We start from the raw sequence: 8,283 nt of genomic DNA on the forward strand, positions 1-8,283 counted from the left end.
CGGGGCGTTACTGGCCTGGGGTCCCTCTTGGTGTCTTTTAGCAGCACTGGTTTCTTCTTGATCAGCTCCTTAGTTGTCTGGTGCTGCGTTCTTCTGGCGCAGCTGCTCTTCCAAGTCGCGATTCTGTCTGGTGAGGCATTCCACGGCCGCGGTGAGAGTCTTAACTTGCTTCTTGAGGGCGGTCGTGGGTGGTTCCTCTTCTTGAATGTCGTCAGTGGTTGCCATTGAGCGGGTGAGCACCATACAACTTTTGTCCAGGAAGCGGTAATATGACTTTACACTACACGTTTCCCTCAGACGGCGCCAACTAATGATGCCAAAAATACCACCAGCAAGTCACACGGTCCTCGCGCGCTCCAAATAGCACCTGCACAGCAAAGAGAAAGGACCTAACAGAGAGCACCGGTGTGGTATCGGCTAAATACCCTCCGAAGGTCAAGTCAGAACTTATTCTCACTGCTCTAGAGTGCTAGAGAGGGTAAATTATGTGTACCTTGGTTCGTGAGGGTGCTTGGTTTTTATAGTAATAGGGCTTGACCCCTTTTCCTTGGAATAGAAGTATTTTCCTTATAGGAGTCTCTTTGGGCGTATTTCGCAGGATCCTTTCTTATGGGTGTCCTTCTTAGGTTTCACGAAATGTGGAGAGCAAGTCATTTACTTATACACGCAAACGTGGTTAGCAAGCATTCTCTGACTAGTGCCGTCAGTCTATGTTGTGCCTTCGGTCTTCATACCATCAGCATCAGGATGACCTTCAGCTTTATTATCCCGTCTGCCTGTGGAACTCTTCATTTCATAGCACCGTCAGTCGTTAAACAAAGGCTGATAGTCCAATAGGTACCGTCACCCATATCTCTTATTTGACCACTCTTTTATCCTTATCAGCGACTCCACTAGGGAATTGAGAGTTTGATTCCAATGTGTTCCATTTATTAATCTTAATAAATGTGGAAGTCAAATTTTAAGGGAATGCTTCAAGCAGTTTGCAAGATCGTCTAATGATCTTGCCAAGAAATTATGACTATGCCTCTTGCTAAAGCTCAAGATGATGTTAAGATGACTGTTCAGAAGTCCATTCGAAAGGGAGAGACAGTGCAAAAAAAGCTTCCCTAGTGTGGCATTTTCCATTGTCTTTCAATCACTTTCACAACTTGGTGAGATTTTTAACTGAAGGGTGTGAGGATTCACATATCAAGAAACCCAAAGACATCCCAGGATACTTGGGGTAATAGAGGATTTCATTTAGGAAGACTCGAAGGAACCACCTAGACTACCCGAAGGTGAAATAAAGCTTTTTTTAAGGAAGACCCAAAGGAAACACCTATTGAGGCAAGCTAAAGAAAAACAAGTTTGAGCTAGTTGATCTTGCTTAAGAGATGCTGAGTTCCTTTTACCCTTTTGGATGCATTGACAAAAGAGTTTGCAAGCTGTACGAATCAACTCCAACTTCTGGCTAAATTTCACTTCTAGACTTGCAGTAGTTGGCCCTCATGGATAATGTGAGGACTACATAAGATGGATTTTTAGTGGTCTTATGGGAATGAGACCACTAAAAATCTGCCCTTGTATCATATTGAGAGCACCTAAAGGCTTGGCCATCTTCCAGTCCCTATGGACGTCTTGTGGAACATTAATCTCACCAATTGCTCATTTAATGCCTCAATAGAATTGGCTATTGCCCCTGTTTGAGATAGGGAATCTAGGACTCTTGGTAGCTTCCATGAAGGAAATTAGTGGACATTATTGGAGTAGACAACTCAGGTTGTGCTTCTCTTGCTTGATATTTGATAGGCCGAAGCAAATTCCTGAAAAGGAAATTCAAAAGAACAAATTGTGCTTCTTTTGCAGAAACTGAAAACTTTTTGCTAAAACTACTATAGATAAAGGTAAAAGTTAGCTGAAATAATCAATAGGACATATGAATAGTATCAAATAGTACAGTAGAGCTCATAAATAGTTGAAAAAATAAACTGAATAGTAAAATAAACTGGTAACTTTCATCAATGCCAAACACACACTTAATTTCATTGTTAAATAACATTTAGTTTTATCTTATCATGCCAAACCATCTAGTACCTTGGTATTGGCACATATTGCTATCTGTCTGACTCTTTAACCTATTGCATTCATTCCCCAACACTATCAATGACTCTGTATCCTCAAAATATCACTATCTTGTGCATTGCTAGAATCCTACATTTGTTTTTTATCCTAAGGCAAGATTATGCCTCTGAGCTCTATCTAAAATGATGACTCATATTTATCCATCCCAAAGCATTTTTTCCATTCTTTATAGTGGGTACTAAGCATTAAACAGATGCTTGCATGTTTAGAGATGGATACAATTTAATTTCTCATGGACATAGGAATATAATCATAAATATTACAAGTGAATTAGTATGGGAGAAATATGGTGCATTTACTCTGGTTCCTTCTTTATGTTATTTTTGGGTTTTTTTCTTTCTTTTTTGGATTGTTATATTCTTAAATTCTTTGCATTTAGTTGAGCATTAAACTTGATAAATGGTGAAAAATAGGTCTCAATTCCACCTAAAAATTGGTGAGACTAAAATAAGAAAGTTGAGCTTTTAAGAGAGAGAGAGAGAGAGACTGTATCTTGCAAAATATTTGGAATAACTAAAATTGGGAACTCAGATCCAGGCCAGGCCAGGCCAGTAGTCACATGGAATGAAAAAAAGATTGCTTTAAAGTTGTGATGTAAACTATTGTGGATTATGCATAGTAAAAACTAGGTGGCACAATGCATATCACTTTTCCAAAATATGCATATTCAAAATGAAAATAAAGAGGCTTGTTCTCTTACCTAGCTTCCACTTGCAATTTGTCTAGGAATATAGGAGAAGTATATGGACAATTAGGAACAAGCAATCTTAAGGGCTTAATAGGTGACTGCATAGCTAGAAAACACAAAGTCAAGGGCACTCGACAATGGTACCTTCACCACCAGCAATTGTAGTTGCAAGTGCAGTTGGAATGGTATCTTCATCACTAAGAACTATCATAGCGTCTATCAGTTGTTGGTTTATCTCCTTAATTTCTTCAAATAGAGCATGCATACCTTGCAAATGGAAAACATAAGTTCTTACATTCACACACAAGGGCAATTCTGATTCAATGGTCAAATTGTTCAAAGATGGAAGCTAATAAGGAAGACTTTCATTTTAGCTTCACACATGGTTGAGTAAAGACATTCTATTGGCGAGCACATTAGACTTAATGGTAATGCATGTCATATAGATTGTTAAGAAAAAGGCTTTAGCTCAAGGCGGGGATTACCTGAGGTGTAACTACAAGTGGCTTGGTAGAAGACGTGATGTGAAGGAGTTCTTTTTTTTTTTGGAAAATGAAGGAAGAAAAATGGAGGAGATTTATTAGAATATTCACATGTAAGTAGTGTGGTAGTGTAGTTTTTTAAGTGGTAAATTCTCACATTGGATAATCACGATAAGAGTAAGTGGTTAATATAACATAATTTGGCCAAAACCCATAAAGTTAAGCTTTTGGGTTAAGTGGTATCCTATTGTATATATAGGTATGTACTTGAATAGGTTGTAATAATAATATTTGAATTTAGAGAATATTGTTTCATAAAGTAAAAATTCAAATTTTGAAATTTTCAAAGTGAAATTAGAAATTCAATATATTCAACTGATCAAATGTTTTGCTTGATCAGTCGAAATGATGGAGAAAATAATCCCGAAGTCATTGGATGATTCGATCGTTGTTCGATCGGTCAAAAAGAACATTCGATCAATGCTCGATTCCTCTTGACCGATCAAAACTCGAAAAACTAAATTTTTTACCAAATTTTCTAGTAGTTGTTCTGAATGTTTGAAATGGTTTCGAGTTTTGTGAACAGTTTTATGAAACATTTAACTCTTCATACATGTCTTTTGATGAAATATAACCCTATGGATATAAATAGAGGCTTATGTTCACTTGAAAATAGTAAGTTAGAGAGAAACACAAGAAATCTTGTAGTCATTCTCTAGAATTGTTATCTGTAGAACCCAACAACTTGGTTGTATCCTAGGGAAAAGTTTGCGATAACACTTTAGCAACAACCGTATGAGAAAATATTGTCTAAGGATAACAATTTTGTGCCTCCTAGTTATCTATTTATGGTTTTCTTTGTATTATACTTAATCTTCTTTTATTACTTTGTGTATTATCCCCAACAATCTTAGACAATATTTACTATGATGGAAGGAACAAGTGATGTTTCAGAACTGAAGATGTTGAATCATGAGTTGGTGAAATTGGATCACTTTGATGAAACCAATTTCTCTCGATGGAAAGATAAGATGAAATTCTTACTTACTGCACTGAAACTTTTCTATGTCATGGACCCGAATTTGATGCCTTTCTCTACTGCAAGTGATGAAGACATTGATGAGATAAAGGCACAAAGAAAGAGACAGGAGGAAGATGAACTAATTTGTAGAGGGCACATTCTCAATACTCTTTCGGATCCTCTCTATGATCTCTACACATCAATGAATTCACCGAAAAAGATTTGGAATGCTTTGGAGGCAAAGTACAAAATTGAGAAAGTAAGTACGAACAAGTTTATTCTTCAAAAGTACTTTGATTATAAACTGGTTGATAATATCTCAGTTTTGGATCAAGTGCATGAGTTACAGATATTGGTCAATAGACTCCTTGATTTGTGAATCAATATTCTTGAATCATTCCAAGTGGAAGCCATCATTGCAAAACTCCCACCAAGTTGGAATAATTTTAGGAAGAAGTTTTTGCATATGTGAGAAGATCTCACTCTAGAACAATTCGGACATCATCTCCAAATTGAAGAGGAACCACAATAAAGCAAAGGTTCTTGGAAAGGGTACCATTGAAGTGAAAATGAGATCCGACAAGATGTTGATCTTAACCATTGTTTTTTATGTCCCTGATATTAAGAAGAATCTTGTATCTACCAATTTGTTATGTAAGAGTAGTGTAAAAGCTGTACTTGAATCGAACAAGTTAAACTTGTCCAAGAATGGGATATTTGTAGAAAAGGGATATGCTACTGATGGCATATATAAACTAAGTATTATTAATAAAGAAGTTTCTAGTTGTGCTTATATTGTTGATTCTTCATATTTGTGGCTTGCTAGATTAGGACATTTAAATTTCAAATAATTGAAATTTATGTCAAGGCATGGTATAATTTCATATAAGCATGATAATGAAAAGAAATGTGAGATTTGTATTCAAACAAAGATGACAAAGAAATCTTTTCTAAGTCAAATAGAAATTCTATTATGCTTAAATTTGTACATTCTGATGTATGTGAATGAATGGTATATTGTAAAATAAAATTATTTTACAAAATTTAAACCTTGTGTACGTTTGAATACTGCTTATTTTGACCACTCAAGTTTGGATGCCGCTTAATTTGTAGCTTGTGGAACTGTTCAAAGGGGATGAATTATTTCCCTTAAATTTTGACCAATCCTATAGAAAGACAAAGAAACAAAAGAATCGTAGTTGTCAATAGGAAATTAGTAGGAAGTTTGTACTTAAAATAGGGTGATCTTTATTATAACAGTTTGTATGTGTATATATATTGATAAATAGGATATGGAACCGGTCAAAGAGGATGAACAAATGCACGTTTAAGTATTACAAAGGGGACAACCAAAGATAGCTATTACATCTCACGTTTAAATATTGCAAACCCGCCACTTCATTCAAATGTTAGCTAGTCACTCATGGCTCCGCCTTGTGGAAATGGGAGGAGGCGGTCGAGGGCAGTAAAGATGACCTTTTACTTGTTCTTTCTCATACCAATGTCATCAGCTGGAAATAGAAATGCTAACACCATATTTGGTAAAAAACAAAAACTGGAGGTTCAGCAGCAATTAAAGCGCCTTAACAAGCCCGCTCTTAAATCCATCAAGGTTATTAATAACTTCATTTAACATGTTTGTGTTCTATATAGTATTTTCTGCTCCTTAGTCTTAGAAGAGTCATTCACTTTTGTGGGTTATGGTGTCTACATGACTCCCATGTACAATAGCAATGTAATTTTATTACAACATTAAGAAGAATTCAGACTAATATCAATGTGTGTGTGATGAGAAAATGTATCTGATACAGAGCCCGGATGAAGATATAATCGACTGCGTAGATATCAACAAGCAGCCAGCTTTTGATCATCCTTTGTTAAAAAATCACACAATTCAGGTAACTAGTTTAATTAACTAAATTTCATTTGGTATCACGAATAATTTGATACTTATTGTACGTATGGTATGGACCGGGTTTGCATTGGTATCTATGCCAAATGCAATAGATGAGACCAAGTTCTTACCCAGAAGGGTTTTCATTTGATGAAATCAATGACGTCTCTTCAAACTCCGAGCCCGAATTTACTCAGCCATGGCACTTGAATGGAAGGTGCCCAGAAGGAACTATTCCCATAAGAAGAACTAAAGAATAAGATTTATTAAGGGCAGGCTCTGTAGCAAATTTTGGAAGGAAAAAATACCAAGCCATCCCTAATGCTCAGGCATCTCGACCTCCCCATGAGGTACAACTTAATTTTTAACCAATATTATTAATAGGTTTGAGCTCAATGGTGTCTACTATAATGAAGAATGCAAATCGACATTCACAACCTTTATTTTTCTGGTTGAGTTTCTAGCATGCAATTCTTAGTGAGAATGGAGTTAAGTTTTATGGATTGACGGCAAACATGAACCTGTGGAACCCCTATATTCAGGAAGCAAATGAGTTTAGCTTATCTCAATTCTGGTTACTAAATGGTGCGTATGATACAGATCTTGATACCATTGAAGCCGGCGCGACGGTATATATAATTTCTTCATCATCTTTTCTTTTAGGCACATGCTAAATAATTAATTACTAATAATTTTTCATTTTTTTTACAAAATTATTTTGTGGAAAACCAGGTTAACGAAAAACTTTATGGAGATAAAAACACTAGACTCTTCCTATATTGGACAGTACGTGTTTTAATATTTGACTTCCCTACCAGCAGTAGCCATGTTTACATATACTATTTCTTTTTTGAAAGTGTCTTTTTTTAAATCATGACTACAGGATGATGCATATCAAAGCACAGGTTGCTACAATCTATTGTGCCCTGGCTTTGTTCAAGTTGACAAACAGATTGCGATGGGTGCAACTGTCACCCCTTATTCCAAGTATAATGGGAACCAATATGCACTCAAGTTCTATGTTTCGAAGGTATAGTACAACATTTCAATTTAATTACTTTATTAAATAATTCTAATTTTTGGATAGACATATATGATCATATCATATGTACTTTTTTTTTCCTCAAGAAAAATTCACAATAACAAATGTTATTGATATGTTTGAAATTCTTCTAATTTTAGTTAAAACAGTGTATGTTTTAAATTATTTTTTCCCAGTTTATGTATTTTTATATACAACTTTTTAAATTTAAAGGTTTTTTTTTTCTATGTGAAATTTCTTTGTACCTAATTTATATTTTAAGACGGTGAATTTAAGCTGTTGTTCTACAAAAAAAGATTCATTTTTTTTCTTTTCCATTAGTCTTTATACCTTTACTTATCATTCAGAATATTACAAACTGATTTGCATGACATGTGCAATAAGGTAGGATGTTAATGGAAGGGGAGACTGGTGGATGAATATTAACAACAGAGTCTTTGGATATTGGCCATCTTCCATATTCTCGATCCTATCTAATAGTGCTGCAAGAGTTGATTGGGGAGGAGAGGTCCTAAATTATAATTCAGGAGGGCAGCACACCACAACACAAATGGGCAGTGGCCATTTCGCAGAAGAAAGGCCCGGCAAGGCTAGTTTCTTCAAAAATCTCAAAGTCATTGATGGTTTACAAATTATCGGGGGTCCCTGAAACACTACAACATTCATGATGAAACGCGAATGCTATAATATCATAGATTATGGAGGCCTCTTTTATTTTGGTGGTCTAGGTAGAAACCCCAATTGTCCATGATCATTTAGATTATCGTTTCAAAATAAAGAAGAAAGAGGGAAATATAATAAGAGGTGAATTATTTTCTTCTCCTTTCCATGTCACACCAAATGTACCTACAAGCCATATGTCATATAAAACTCTCTGATTCATTAATATATAAAAATTTATTCTATGGAGTAGTTAAAATTTAAAATTATGTAATTTAATATAGTGGAAGTTAAGATTGTATAGTATAGTATATATACGCATGCTTTCCTCCGTTTTCAAACAAAGAGTTCTCATCCTCTTCCCCAATCATT

At 35.4% G+C, this 8,283-nt stretch overlaps 1 pseudogene; it reads left to right on the plus strand.

Moving 5' to 3' along the window:
- Positions 1–5,759: 5,759 nt before the first annotated feature.
- Positions 5,760–8,035, plus strand: LOC115984855 (annotated as a pseudogene).
- The last annotated feature ends 248 nt before the right edge of the window (positions 8,036–8,283 follow it).

Source organism: Quercus lobata, chromosome 4, assembly GCF_001633185.2.
Source record: "Quercus lobata isolate SW786 chromosome 4, ValleyOak3.0 Primary Assembly, whole genome shotgun sequence".
Classification (NCBI taxonomy): Eukaryota; Viridiplantae; Streptophyta; class Magnoliopsida; order Fagales; family Fagaceae; genus Quercus; species Quercus lobata.